The sequence below is a fragment of the Sinohyriopsis cumingii genome, chromosome 19, assembly GCF_028554795.1.
Source record: "Sinohyriopsis cumingii isolate HCF-2022 chromosome 19, ASM2855479v2, whole genome shotgun sequence".
Taxonomy (NCBI): Eukaryota; Metazoa; Mollusca; class Bivalvia; order Unionida; family Unionidae; genus Sinohyriopsis; species Sinohyriopsis cumingii.
In genome coordinates this window covers 63,535,506-63,551,958 of record NC_142979.1, presented here as the reverse complement: position 1 = coordinate 63,551,958, position 16,453 = coordinate 63,535,506, and the positions used below count along the sequence as shown (strand labels likewise).

Here is a 16,453-nt window from a genome sequence, read left to right as displayed (position 1 = left end):
AGAGACGACCAGGCATCTTGAATCGGCAAAGGCATTAGATTGAGCTACTTCCCACCTATGTGTTACAACTTTGTCCTAAGATCAGATGAACCCGCGAGGGAATGGGTCGTGTTTTTAATCCGTCCCCATGTGGACAGACAGCGAGAAGGACATTGTCCACTAAGTTTGATTGGATCGGGTCAAAGCGATACCCAATCGGATTTGTCATAACAATTTCGATCCGAATTATAACTTCTAACTAGCAAGCAATTTTTTTTTTGTCTCGCCTAGGAAGATTGCTGCGCAATAGAGGGTAAAACCGAGGAAGCCACTCGTAATTTGGCGGTAAAACTTAGAGAGGAGATTCTAGGGAAAGACAAAGCTTCGTAAATGTCAGTAAGTTATTTTGCTTGATTTTACAGAGTATTACGTCATTGTAAATATAATTATGTGTAGTATGTATACTTAATTACTAGGATCGTTTAGTACATATACTTACCTTTGTAGTGTTCAATTTACACGCGTATTTGAGAAATGAGTTTGAGTATTATGTAGAGAATTATGTAGATTGTTAGCTTGTGGTCAGAATTGAATTTGTAATTTGCTATTGGGTTACTTCGTAGTAAACTACTGTATTTTTTCATGTGATGTGTTATATTTTCCATATGCTTGAATTGTGACTTTGGAAAATGGTTGAAGAGTGTATGATTAGTTAATATGGATGTATTGATATATCAGAGCATGGATATTTGAATATTTGTGTACTTTGTATGAGTTGTAATGTAAAAAGTGCGTCTGATTGTTGTGATATTGTTAGTATAATGGGATTAGGAATATGTGGTGAAGTGACGCAATTTATTGATGTGCGTATGAGAAGTAATTGATACCATGCTTTTATTACGACGTTGTTTTACCATACAAGAACGTATGAGTATTTCGATGTGAATGAATGCGTGACCGAATAAATTTAATAACCACTATCTGGTGCTGAGATGTGTGTAGTGTGAGATGAGGGGGCTAAGGAAAATATTGTACCGTCCTTGTATTTTCACAGGAAGCTTTTTGGGTGGACAGAACTTCCAGTTCAGTTAAGTCCCGAGTCTCTAAGAAGGGAGACGGAAGTGAGACTAGCAGAGCAGTCGGAGTCGACAAGTCTAGTCGGTGGAAAGAGTCGAGGAGGATGAGGAAAAGGAGTCGATAAGGAGGAAGTGGAGAAGGAGGAGTAGTATAGAGAAGTCGAGGAGGAGAGGGAATTTGGAGAAAGTCCTGAGAAAGAGGAAAAGGACTTGGAGGCATAGTAGAGAAGAATACACAGATGAGTAGATTAGAAGCACAGGTGGAAAGCTATCTCACACTACTAATCAAATGATGCAATAGACTATGACAGGGTCGAGCGGAAGGAGAGTACTTGGGAAATTTTAATCATTTGACTATTTTGTTATTCGTTGAATTTCAGTTTTTTGTATATTCAATCATTTAACCGTCGGCATTGCTGCCTGGTGGCTTGGAGCTTTACATCTATCTTTCACTAATGTAGCTGCCAACCAAACTCGAGCATGGGTGGGACTTCTATAATAATTTATATAAATAATTGGGACCACCCCACCCCAACCATAACACACTTATCACAGTGGCAGCATAACAACCCGTCACACCACAAAGACGCTGATCAATTTTGTATTATTGCACGCCCCGTTTTACAAAAAATATCCCCCTGCCAAAAAACACTATTTTCAAGAACCGAGCAAACACGGGATCTATAAAATGTATCCTCGTGTTACTGTGGACTGGAGGGATGTATAAGATAATCCTCCATGCATAGTGGACAATAGGGATCTTTAGGATATATCATCAAGTGATCTAAGATATACCTTCCAGACGTAGTGGGCGAGATGGATCTATATTCTATAGGATATATCTTTGAAACGTAGAGGTCAATTGGAATTTATTGAATTTATCCTCGAGACATACTGCACAAGATCTGAGTTTCCTCAGAAGGAATCCAAGGATGATGATGTTTGCCTACTTTGTGCTATCTTACTGTGTGGTGCTTATATATATATATATATATATATATATATATATATATATATATATATATATATATATATATATGAATGATACTTCTTGTTATTCTTACCGTATTTCATACGGTCGTTGACTATAACCGGAAACTGATTGATCCTTCAGGTATTTCAGTAGGTGTCTATAAATGGGATGTTATAATAATTTGTAACTCGCACATTTCTAAAGGTTAATTATTGAGTAAACCTTCAATTGACAAATCATGGGTGACTTCTCAAGAACATGATGTCCAATTAACGTATCGCTGCTCAGAAGAAATGTCAAGTTTTGTTAATTTTTGTATCTTTTTACTCATTTGATATCTTCATTTTTGTAAAAGTTAAATCTTTATCAAGATATCAGTATAGTTAAATAATACGCAATATACTACCAAATTTTGACGTAAAAATACATGACCGCAGAGTTCTTTTTCGTGTGTCTTAAACTCTGTGATGAGAAAATCGCTAAAGAATTCACGTTATGCCCAGCATGCGAGCTGTTGATGTTTGAGCTACGGGAATTTGAGTGTTCTTGGTTTTTCATAATAAGATTTTAGCCTAATTTTTGCAGCTACATGTAGTTTTGGTTATTGTGTAGGTCCAATCTATAAAAAGGTGTAAAATGGAGATGGGTAGAGGTAGGGTGATACACTTCTGTAATGAGACTGTGATTCTCATATTTCATATCAGTTTGTAAGTTTGAAGATAACACTTTCATATTTAAAAAAAAACGATGTTAAAACCATGCTATATCTCTCAATTTTCTTGTGGTTTAAAAATATTTCCTCTTTTTCAGCAACTGTTTATTTAATTAATGCTCAACGACTATCAACGTGTTCTTGATCTGTTTTACCTGTGGACAATCTGTGAATGAATAGTTTGACGTAATTGCCATATTTTCTGATAACGGCCATAGATACTTATTATGTCAGGAAAACTTATCTATTCTTTTCTTATCGGTTGTTGTAGAGATAACTCATACGTTATCAATATAAACATTTTCATCATCATTTTAAGGGTATCCTACCATTTGCATACTAGCTACTTGATTGGAAGGATAGAATTAGGCATCAGGCCTATGAGATACGATTATTCTGAAAGAAGGAAATAAATCATTACCGTTTGATAACTGATACAAAGAATATACAAAAGCTATCAAAAGTTCAACGCAATGATAAGAAATATCACCTTCCAAACTTGCTCTTATTTCATTGAAATAAAATATTTGTCAAACGTATTAACAAGGAAAATAAAGAACATGTTCAGGTGCTCCGATTTGATAGAATTTGCACTAGTTAAAATAAATCGTGTTTACCTGTGTTATTTATGTAATTTCTGTCTTCCTTGTATCTTTCAATACCTTTGATTCGGAAGCTCCCCCCCCCACACACACACACCCCATAACAAAACAACCCCCAACCCCAACAGCAAAACAAACAAACAAACAAAGAGACATACAACAGCAACAAAACAAATAAAACAAATATACAAAACAACACACACACACACACACACCGAAAAAACCACAAGCAGATCGTTTAAGGTTTTCATATTTCTATTTTAGTTTTCTTTACTTAGCTAATATTCTCGTCTCTTTGAACATGTCAGCCAGCTGAGTGAACGAAAAACTTCTTGTTTTCGAAATATGTTAATTTAACGTATTATACCGCGTGTAACGGACATCTAACAATGAACGGTGCAAACCAGTCGCACGATGCTACAGAATGTCAGGGTCTAGGCTCTTTACTTGCAATAATGACCTGAGAATCGCAACTTATTCCGACTTTTCTGCTAATCGGAAAAGAAAACCAGTTTCGGTAGAAAATCCTGAGGTGTTACATTTGCTCCCGAAGATGTATGAAAAAAGCAGGAGATACAGAAATACAAGACACGAGTGCTTATAACCGGCGATTATTAACCGCACGCGATAACATGACATCATCCGGAATTCCTCAGATCGTTGTGCAATCTGGGCAGCACTGTCCATGTCCTGTAACTAATCATCAAAACATTGCATCTGTATTATATATATAATTCAAGTCAAACTTATTGAACTTTTGATACAACATATATCTGCAGAGAAATTTCATTTATGATCTATGGTTAGAACATCCGACATAAATTCTTGAAAATATATCATGTTATCATTTCAGCCATCCCATCCCTGAATAGAAAACGAACATTCAAGCTGACTGTTCATATTCTTGAGAACAGTCGTACACGATAGTAACGTGTGTTGTGCATTGTATCGTCTTTATACATACATACATACATATAAGTACGTACTTGCGCATATATATATATATATATATATATATATATATATATATATATATATATATATATATATATATATATATATATATATATATATATATATATATATATATATATAATTGTTACAGGATAGCGCAGGCCGATAACTTGGTGACCATTCAGTGACCAAGTTCATAGAAGTCGATTGTGATGAAAACACAAAGTATTAAATATGAATGATCATATGCATATAACATTCAAACCGTGTATGACGTCTTTTATCAAGATATGGATAACTCTGGTTTTCTATTTCTTTACATTTTTAAAATTCGGATGCACTTTAAAATGTATCACTGGCGAGGGTCTTGCTGTCATATATGGAACAGATTTTATAATTTCCAGATTCGCTTTCTTTCCTTCCCATTCTTGAATATTAAAATATACTATTCTGTTCTCTTCGTATTGCACAAAATGCTTCTATTTATTTGTATGATTTAGTTATATGTAACCTTACACGTTCATTAGAACAATTGATATCAAAAGGATTCAGTAGAAAAGTGAGTGCATCGAAGAAAGTTTCGTTATGGAAACGTTTTCTTATCTCATTCAAATAAAATATTTACCAAATGTTTTAATAATTGAAATAACGTAGCTTGGTCTGGTAATTGGATGTAAAGAAATTATAACTAGTCGATGTTAAATTAATGATTGACAGACGTTTTTGTTTATATATAAACTGTCTACTCGTCTATATAGTCACAATTACCTAATAGCCAGAACATGTACATTTTAACAAACACATAATTAGCTCTTTTAAGGTTTTGACTAAAATAAAATAAATTCCTTTGTTATTTAAACTTAAAGGTTTCAAAATCTTATTTTAGCGGGGAAAAAGATATTGCTTCCAGCGCATTTTTTTTCTCCCTAAAACCCTTCCAACTGCTAACGGTGCAACCCAGTTCATGCTGTCACGTAATACTACACTGACTAGGTTTGCTTACAACGATGACTGGAAGATACAAATTAAATGATCTGCATTATACACGTGCGTAAGCTGTATTGCAGGTGTTGTAGGACAACAGGTTACGGAATTATGTGGTTCCTGACTAACTGGAGCAAGCTGGTGCCTTTGCACCAACGAAGGAAAACATTTCCGGTAGGAAATCCTTGAGGTGTCCGGATTTAGACTCACAAAGCATTTTAAAGACAAAACAAAACAGAAGTTATAAAAATAAAAAATAAGTGCTTCTCACTGGCGATTGCTATCCATTGCATATAACAACACAGCACCATCCTGAGTACCTCAGATCTTTCTCTCGGATACAGTCATTTCCACGTGCTGACATTAATCATCCGACATTTGCATTATTTATAATATACGTAAAAGCGATAAGATTCAAGCAAATATGGGAAAACATATCTTTAAGGAAAAATTAAAGTTATTGTAAATTGGACACATCCGAGAAGATTTTCAGAAAACACACCACATTGTCATTAGAACATACAAAAACCTTTCACGAAGTTGACTACTCACATTTTTGTTTAGAAGGATTCGACAAATGAACTCATTTACGAAAATGAAAAAAGACTCTGGCGACACCAAGTGAAAAAGTTACAAAATCAGGGAACTTAAGGAAAATGAAATCTGTGTCAGTCATAATGATAAAAGTCCATTGCTAAACACACACAAGTGTTCCGTCTATTGGTCATTTAAAAATTGACGTTCACACTTTGCATCAAAATATACTCGACGAAAGTTTAATAATTTGCAGGAAAAAATATCTGCAGCTTTAAGAACATAAGGAACGTTCTATTAAGACCCATGCTGCCAAGTGTAGGCAAACCTGGTTGTTTTAAGTTAAAAGTCGTGTAGTTGTGTGGTTTTCTGCTTAATTTAGATATCGTAAGAGTCTTGAAAACAGCTTGAATTGAAAAAATAAAGAACATATTTAATGTGACAAGCAAAATATTTTTCTATATAGTCAGTGGTGGAATTCCCATCAAGCAGACAATGCAGCTGCCTATGGCAACACAGTTCAGACGGGAAGTGATTTTTAAGCATGAAAATTTGGTGTTGCTGAAAAATTTATTTTGGAAATATGAGAACAAAATGCTCTGGTTTAATTTTCAATGCATTAAAAGGGCTGGCTTTAAGACTTGGTTATGGAACAGAGGTGGCTGGTGGATGTTGACGGCAAAAATCATAAATCCGTCACTATGCCGTTTATGTAGAATATCGTTGTAGCTGGGAGAAAAACAGTATGTTAGTGCAACTGAATGAAATGTGCTCTTTAAAACGAAGGGGTAAATTGCTGATGTACGATAGCAGAGAAAAATGAAAGAGCTGTCTAAACTTTTTAGTAACATCTGTAGTGGGCATAATGACCGCTGGTCAAAGAGAACAATATATATATATATATATATATATATATATATATATATATATATATATATATATATATATATATATATATATTTTTTTTTTGAGCGAGAAAATATATTTATTACTTCCTTGGAATTAGGAATATGCACATGCATATTAGATTTCCCCACGTGGCGGTGTCGTCATATGAAATATTTATTTCACTGTCATTAGATCCTGTGCACACAATACATACATTTCCATTGCTGTTATTTACATATGAATACTGCAGCGATCTTGAGACAGGGTCATAAGAATTTCCCCTCTTATTCCGGAAGCCTTGGTCCTGTATGTGCTGTACTTGCCTCAATTACTTTCTAATTGGCGATCTTTAGCGTGGTTTTTACAAAAACAACAACTCGATTTTAACACATTAAATGCACGTGAGCCATTACGTTCAGTTAATACGTTCCATTTCAATATAAAATACGCACATGAGCAGTTCAAATTAATTCGTCACTGACAAAAGTAGTATTCATGCATTATTTAGGTGAAAGTGCTGTACTATTAGTATCGTATTACATTTCATTTATTAATTCTGAAGAAATGGAGGGTCCCTTTGTGGCCGAGTGGTCTAAAGCGTTAACCTTTCACTACCAATCGCTGCAATCTCACCTGTGTCCGCGTGGGTTAGGGTCTCGAGCTCGGCCAATATGGGTATGTGATAAGTCTTGCCAGTGGCTTCCCGTGGGTCGGCGGATGGTACCGGGGTTTTCCCGGGTTCTTCCTCCACCAGTTATACTGGCCGCCATGTATAGCATATTGTGTGCTTTAAAATGGCGTTTAACCCACAACAACTTCCTTCAGTGTAAAGTTCGATCATTTGTATTATCAATTATCTCAAAGTAAAAACTACGTGTAAATGTTTCAAATAAATAAATAAATCAATTAATTAACTACGAAATAAATACTTCATTAAGATTATATCCCCGAGGTGAGGTCTGGTGTGCAAGCATCACCAAACATTGTTAGTTGTATGAATATATATCATAAACATTGTATGTCTGTCTGTCCGTCACATCTTGTTTAATTATTCCTTTAAGGCCATATTTCAGGCATGGTAGTTCAGCATCCGTGTTTCTTTTCATATTTCTATCTTTGGCATCAAAAATTGCTTTCACGCTATAGCGAAATGAAGTTGCGCATAACCGCAATTGAGGATATACGTTTTTGAAAGAAACTGCAAGAATGTGTAATTATAGAGGACAGCAATAATATCAAAACCTTCAATATCATGAACACTTCCACAAGTATTCGCACCCCACGCCTACACACACACTTCCAAACATACACACTTTCATGCCAACCTTCTCAAGCATATGCACACACTTCCACGCCCACACACACAACATCCGTAGTCTGAGTGAAAGAGGTGTAATATAATTATAAATATTGTATTATGTCTCAGACACGTTCGAACGAATCAATGTGTAAAAGTCGACGACGTTCGATCGATCAATCAGAGAGATATCTATAATCGATGGAACAATTTCAAATATATGAAATTTCTGATGAATAAAATTCTTCTTCTTGCTTTCAGTCTTCATGATACTTCCGGATTTTTCCCTTCCACTCCAAAACGTGGTCCTTCATCTTAGTTCCGGATGTTTTCCCATCCACTGCTAAATGTGGCCCTTTGCGTTCCATTCGTTGTTATCATAAACAATTTTCCTTGCAGATTCATAAAATTACAACACTTCTATGTGTTTTTTTTTGAAAAAAAATCGCGCTTTTATCTTATGTTGTGCTAATAGAGATGTGTCTTTCCTAGAACTCAGAATTTTATAACATTCCATTCTGAAAGTATGATTTCTGTTGCTTTTAAGACCCGCGATCGGGCGTATACCAACCACACAAAAAATTACATGCACTTTAGCGTTTACTTCAGAGCTCTAACGTCTGTTACATATTCTCAATAATTACTCTCAATGTGCAATTCCAGAAGGTGTCTATTTTAGTACATCCAATACAAAGAATTGTTTTTCTTACGTTTTATCACTTACAGCATATCAAGTAATATAATGTATTTGAGAACCTATAAAATTGTAACATGCAAATGTGGACAAGTACGTCAACAAATCTCTAAGAGAATATATAATCATCCCTTTCATACAAAAGTCGTACGGATCATCAGTTCTCCTCTAATGCTTCACTATATTTTAATACAAATAATCACTCTTTACGTGATTTTGTTGTTGTTTCATCGAATCGATATTTTGCATGGAGAGACGAAAAAACTGTGTTTCACTGAATCCATACTAAGTATATATATATATATATATATATATATATATATATATATATATATATATATATATATATATATATATATATATATATATATATATATATATATAGACGACGATTTAACATAATTCTTACCTTAAAATATATGCGGGAGGCCGCGGGTTCGAAACACGGAGTCATACAAAGACATATAAATGGTACTAGCAGCTGCCTCGCTTGGCGCTCAGCATTAAGTATTTAGTGCTAGGACGGGTCGACCTGGTGTCAGGATAATGTGACTGGGTGGGACAGTATGCTACATGTCTACGGCATAATGCTCCAGTGCTAGACATTTATATAAACTGCCACACTGTGGACATCGTAGCGATATGACTGAAAAAATGTTAAAGCTACGTTAAAAATCCAAATCACACACACACACACACATACACACAAACAGGCTCACACTTTATTCTGTTTGATTGCCTCTACACTGAGATTACACTGATTCAGTTTTGATTCAAGTAATTGTCTGATCCTGTTATACATATGAGATTGTTATGATCATTTAAATCTTTCAATGACGTTATATCAATAATGTAATTATTGATAAAGATCTAGACGTCACCCGTTTCTTTCAAAATATTTTGTGCCTGAAGAAACATACACGAAGCAAACATTAAATGTAAAACTAGTCGCACAAATTTATTGGCCTTGTCGAAAAATTGATCTCGATCTCTCTTTGATAATATAAGCTGTATACTTACGATGCCTACGTCGAATCATTGGAACAAAATAATTTGTATGATTTATTTCTTCTTTAACACGTAGTTTATTAATAAGTTTCACCTTAATAAATATTGGACTCATTAACATACTTGTGCAGCGAGTGTACTTTGATATTGGGAATTATGATTCAAAACTTCCTTCTTCGATAAAACAGTTGGTCGGGTGTGTTCATTTCAAAGTATATTACGGCCTAGCACTAAAACAGTAATAAGGTAATTGATATATTGGCAATACATAAGTGCTGAGGCGATAAGAACTTTATTATCGTCAGTCAAAAGTTTTCATTGCATATGAGTTCAGATGTATTTTCAGGGGATTATAAGAAAATGAAAAATAACCCATAATATATTTTGGTTCACTGGTGCAGTGTCATTTGAAACTGCGTGATCATCAGATCGCCTCTGCGTTGTTGTAGAACTTGAAGGACATGAAAATGCCGACCACAAGGGCGAGATACAAGGGTTCCAGAAATGTTATCAATTGATAGCTAATCAACTTTTGCAGTGAGAACCTTTTTATTTATTTATATATATTTATATAAAAGAAAAATCACCCACTTATGAATACAGAAACTTCCTCATTGGTCAAGAGAATAGGTGTGTGTGTGTGTGTGTGTGTGATTTGGATTTTTAATGTAGGTTGCAGTCTTATCGCTACGATGTCTGTATTATGTCAGTATAAGGTGATGTCAAGCACTGGGGCATCATGCCGCAGACATGTAGCATCATGTCCCACCTAGTCACATTATCATGATACCAGTTCGACCAGTCCTAACACTAACCGCTTAATGCCAAGCGATGCAGCAACTATGACTCGGCCAGGGTTAGAACTCGCGGCCTCCCGCATCTGAGGCGAACTGTCTAACCACGGAGATAATGGTTCCAAAAATATAAATAAAAACTTTAGACAGACAGGGAAAATATTTAAAATAAATATTGAATAATGGATGTTTAATCAATGCATATATACATAAGCATGTCAAACTGTAATGTACGTAGTTAGATAAGTAGGTATAAGCATGGTAGGTTGGATGGATTGATCAATGCATGAACAGATCGGGTGGCTGGATGGATGAATTGTTATGGTTAATTTTACTTTGAACATAAGTTGTAACAGTTTTCATGCACTCCAGTGTGATTTTGCGATTTACTATCTTTCTCTGCACGTCATTGTATGTTGCTGATTGTTGTTATGTAGGTCTATATACATTTCAATATACTTGTTTATGTAGGTCTATATACATGTCAATATACTTGTTTATGTAGGCCTATGTGCAGGTCACTGTAACATTAGACAAAACGGGAAACTACTTAGCTGTCATAAGTTGTCCTTAATTCCTATTGCCATAAGGGCGATTTTAAAATGTGCAATCGCGACAATACAGTCAGATCATATAAAAATAATATAAAAAAATACTTAAACGATCAAAACGATAACAAAAGCAGGCAATAAGCATATATAGAACGGCAGGTTAACAATATAACACTAATTCAAAGAGAAGTCATGCTACAGCCGACAATATTGAAGTGTGGGGATGCCGATGATATTCATTCATCTGAATTTCATAAGGTGAGTTGTAATTAAACCTAAACCATGCATTCACTACATCTCTCTCTCTCTCTCTCTCTCTCTCTCTCTCTCTCTCTGGTAATATGCACTGTATACCAGCGCCACCTACGTCTAATCATCCGAAGAGAAGATAATTTGTTCGTGCTTTATTTATTCTTTGACGTGTAGAATACACATTAGTGTCACCTTGACGTAATTCATGACCCCTTGACCTACTTGTGAGGTTTGATATGGGGAATTGTGGTTCAAAACTTCCTTCTTAGATAAAACTATTGATCAGTGTATTCATTTCAAGGTCTGTACGGTCTAGTAGTAAAACAGTATTGACCTAATCGATAAATATATAGGCATTCAGATTTGCCAATCTCTGGTGGATGGATGTCATTTACCGACCTGCCCTATTGTATTCGGGGTAGACAAATTGACAGAGCTTATATGGAGTATCCCATAACAGGAAACATAAGCTTGTTGGAGCTCTTTTATCGCATAAAAATTGCTGAGTTGAATAACATTCTCATAGTTAAGAAACTAGAATTTTATATGTTTTTTCTGAACAGAGGTGAATTTTATTTACTCCTACAATTCAACATTTAAACCACGCTTGTCATAGGGTGGGGTCCATGTCAGAGGTCATCCTCGGCCCGACCCCCAATCCTCTATTGACAAATACCCTTAATATTACTTGTAACGAGCCCCCGTGGGGTACATTATCCATATTCTACAGACATAATAATTTTTCATCCCCAATGCCTCTTGGAAAAATATTCACCAAAATGTTGATGCCGACAATAAAAAAATAAAAAGCTCCAGAAGACGTGGCAAGGAGATTTCCCTATTTAGTCAATCAGTAAATTACGAGAATATATATGCGCAAAAACATCAAGAGCTATTTTTGGACCACATCTTCGCTAGTCGGGGTTCCGATAACCCCATCTACGCCTTGGCAACTTGAGTAGATATTTCTATGCATAGGGTCTGTGAATTTCATTGGATGCGGCGGCAAGCCCCCGCATCCAGTCAAAATTATGTTATTCAAATTTGAACACTGATATAAACACGGGGAGCACACAACTTGAATGGACGGATAAATAAGAACTTTTCAAGTGCCGGTCGTGTTTGCACAAATACCTTTCACTCAAACAGACCTTTGATGGCTTCCCTCTAGTATATAGTTATACCTTCAATGTTAAACTTCAAATCACCATTTTTTAGGTCAATTGTCTCCACCGTTTTCGGTCAATGTACAACGTACCACGATATTGGTTAGTTGGAATCACACACGAAGGAAGACAATACATGAAATTCAATAGATGTCGCTAGGACAAAGCACCGATATGGCTGTTCGATCCGACAAGGTGTAGATAGGGTTATCGGAACATTGGTGGTAGGTGTTTGGACCATTCAGGATTACATAAATTGATAAATTAATATGTTCTCATATCTAAAATATTAAACGGCACACGATACATGTAAAGTGTACATACTATTATATATATATATATATATATATATATATATATATATATATATATATATATATATATATATATATATATATATATATATATATAACTTGGACCCATAACAATATGTGGGCGTCACTCTCGAATGCTAAGAGCACATGTAAATGTCGCGGGAATGAGTAAACTATCAGAGCAAGTTGCTGGTTTTTGTACAGCTTAATGACCTGATGGAGGTTAAATTGCTATTATGTTCCACAAAAAGAAAGTACTAATAATTACTCACTGTGTGATAGGGAATTGTGGAGGGGTGGACTACGAGTATTCAATGGATTATTAAAGTAATTTTGTTTATAGCCATCAACACGATGTTGATATTACTGTGAAATCTATATGCACTGCAGGCGCTAATCTGAGCGACATGAACGATTCGTTCCTTGATAGATATATAGAACTAGAACGGTGTGTCCTTGTGTTATTTACTTGCACACTGTTGACATGGAGAATCTCAAACGGATATCATTTTAATAATGACCTAATTCAATGTTTCATGAATTCAGTATTAAATCTTTGTCAATTTGAGATTTTGTTTATTGCACAGATTTTATTCTGAGCGGGGGAACAATATCAATATAGAGAAAAAGAGCAAATCTTTTCGGCATCCCATTTTATTCCGGCTCAGACTTTGCACCTTGTAATCATTGCTCGTGAGAAAAAGAGACCCAGGTGGGAGAAGAAGCAAGATGAAACTATTCAATAACAAATAAAGTTTAGAAGTATATTTTGCAAGTTACAAATTCATAGAGCAACTGTTCATCCAATCAGTAGAACATTGGATAAGGATATCTTTGTTTTTCAACGCTGGATCTCAGAAGGGAATTCCTGGGCGATGTCACATATTTCAATCTCTCAGGTCAGCTGGATTAGTTGAGGCGGATTATATGCATCCGTTCGAAAGGACTATTTACAATCTTTTCTCTTAAAAGTGTGTCGATACTGCAATGGATATTCACCACAGACACAGTATCGGATACGGCAGAAGAAATAGCATGCCATTTATTGGATACTTTTCTTAAGGAATGATTACAGAATGATGAAAATATAGGAAGTCAAGAATGGAGTATATACGTCGGCACAGATCTACCTTTATATTGGTGTAGTTATTCCCAGATTTAAAGTTTTTGTGACAGGATAGTACTATCATTTGATCTGAAAGAATGCTGTAGATAATCATTTTATCAGTGTGAGATCCGCAGTATTTTCATAACAAAGATGAGTTTATTTACTCATATAGGCTGATATGTTAAACATGCTTTTCCTGGGTGATTGGGTTGGTTCAAACTTCCATACCGCGTGGTTACAGCAAGGTAAAGAGGACTGTCTACAATGCATTTGGCTCCGGGCATGTCTCTTGTGTTCAGTCAGTATCTTCGAGTTGGACATTGTGGTGTGTTTTTCCATGTCTCTGTGTACAGTCAGTATCTTCGAGTTGGACATTGTGATATGTTTTTCCTTGTCTCTTGTGTACAGTCAGTATCTTCGAGTTGGACATTGTGATATGTTTTTCCTTGTCTCTGTGTACAGTCAGTATGTTCGAGCTGGACATTGTGATATGTTTATCTTTGTCTCTGTGTACAGCCATTATCTTCGAGTTGGACATTGTGATATGTTTACCTATTTTAATTTGTTATCTTCGCTTTTTTTCTTTTTTCCACTCTCTTCTACCTTTGAATCTGCGGAACCTCCTATTCTTTTATCTTGTGATGTCGTCTCTATTAGCCCTTGTAAAATCTTTACCAGGTTTGTCAGTGGCTTTCTCATGGTCACTGTTTATGATTCCCCCCACCCCATCCGTTTTACGGCTTCTGCGTATGTCTTCTTTGTTGTGACCTGGGGAGTTAAATTTGTTCACTGTTGTTCATCATGTTGATTCTTGTTTGAATTTAGTAAATTCCTATGTATGTTGACTCTTTGGTTTACTGATGTTTTGGGAGGTGCTATACGTGTATTACTGTCCCTTGCTGTAGTTTCTTTGGGTTTTGAATGCTTCCTTTCTTGTTGTTCATTACTCTGTCAAAGATTATTTTCTTACAAAACATATCGTACCTGAAGAAGCATAAATGCGACACTAGTTGCACTGAATTTTTGGCGTTTGTGTGTTTTTTTATATCCCTATTCAATATTTAATAATCATAAGTAACATAAAATACCACTGAATGTGTATTCAAAATTGACTAATCATATAGTAATACATATTACCATTTAAAAAGTATTCAAGATTAAATAATCATAACCATGAAAACGTGTATTCAAGACTGGCTAATCATATATTGCCATATAGCATCAATGAAATGTGCATTTAAGTTGGACTAATCATATAGTAACATACAATACCAATAAAAATCGGTATAAGAGATTGACTAATCATACAGTAACATACAATACCAACAAAAAAAAAATGTATATAAGAGATAGACTAATCATATAGTAACATACACGAAACAACCGAGAGCTCGAACGAAACATTTACAGGCTGATCCCATATAAAGATTTTTCAGCCTTGTACGGACTTTAGGTCATGTTGGCAGATGTACTAACATATAATGCAAAGTGCGGTATTTTTTAGTAGGCTTGCAATTTACATATTTAAATTGATATTACTTTCCAATTACTTTATTTATAGTTTTACTTCATTCCAAGACGTATTTGGCATTTGAAAATATTCCAAACTGGGTGGTATGAATTCTAGAAAAAAGTCATGACAATTATACAAAACTCCATATTTTATTTTTTCTGCCAATTTAATTAGCGGCTTCCATTTAATGAGAATTTATTCTTCAACTGCGGACAAGTGTGTGTGTGTGTGTGTGTGTGTGTGTGTGTGTTTTCTCGAATGTCTACTGATTATGCATAGACGACGTATATAGAACAGATAGTCACGCCTTAAACAGCCACAAAAATATTAGATAACACACTAAACTAATCTTTAAATGTAACACTAAAATCTAAAAATAAATCCTTGAAAATAATGGGCATGATTGGATGTCTTTAGAATGTACTTCTCACAGCAAACATTATTGAATGAAAGGATTACTATAAATGAAATATTAAACACTGTCAGTTTGAGATACTTTAATGCAGTAAAGAAGTATTTACAATCGTATGTGAGCTTAAGGCAGTAGAGATGTATATGTAATTTGTGCAAGTTTAGTTTGAGATAATTTAAGGCAGTAAAGATGTATATATAATTGTTATGCAGTTGTAAGCAATTTTTTTTTTCCAGATAATTTAAGGCAGTAAATATGTATATAGATCTGCATGTAAGCTAAGGTGTTCATATGTAAACTCAGATTATCAGGTTCATTAAAAAATGAAAGAATATTTTATATACAATTGACGTTCTGCTGCTATGACTGGTTACTAATTATAAATCATTTAAAAGTAATCGTTATTTTGACTTTCAAATTTATTTCATAACAACTTTATAGATAATATTTTTGGATAGGCGAAACAAAATTGTAGTGCTAAATATTTATAAAGAATCTTTACATTCAAACAATAGATGTGAAGAGAAAAAGGACTAAAACTGTTATACTTTTGCAACATATTCCTCGTAACAGCATACTGACATTTACATTTTTCCCTCTGCTATTATCGAAGGGAGTAAAAGACATGCGCATTGCGATATA

At 34.8% G+C, this 16,453-nt stretch overlaps 1 long non-coding RNA gene across 1 annotated transcript; it reads left to right on the top strand.

Annotated features, from left to right (window-relative positions):
- The first annotated feature begins 11,049 nt into the window (after positions 1-11,049).
- Positions 11,050-14,906, top strand: LOC149775837 (uncharacterized). Its single transcript, XR_016416501.1, has 2 exons — positions 11,050-11,304; positions 13,366-14,906. It is a non-coding gene; the product is annotated as an uncharacterized LOC149775837 (long non-coding RNA).
- Positions 14,907-16,453: the final 1,547 nt, after the last annotated feature.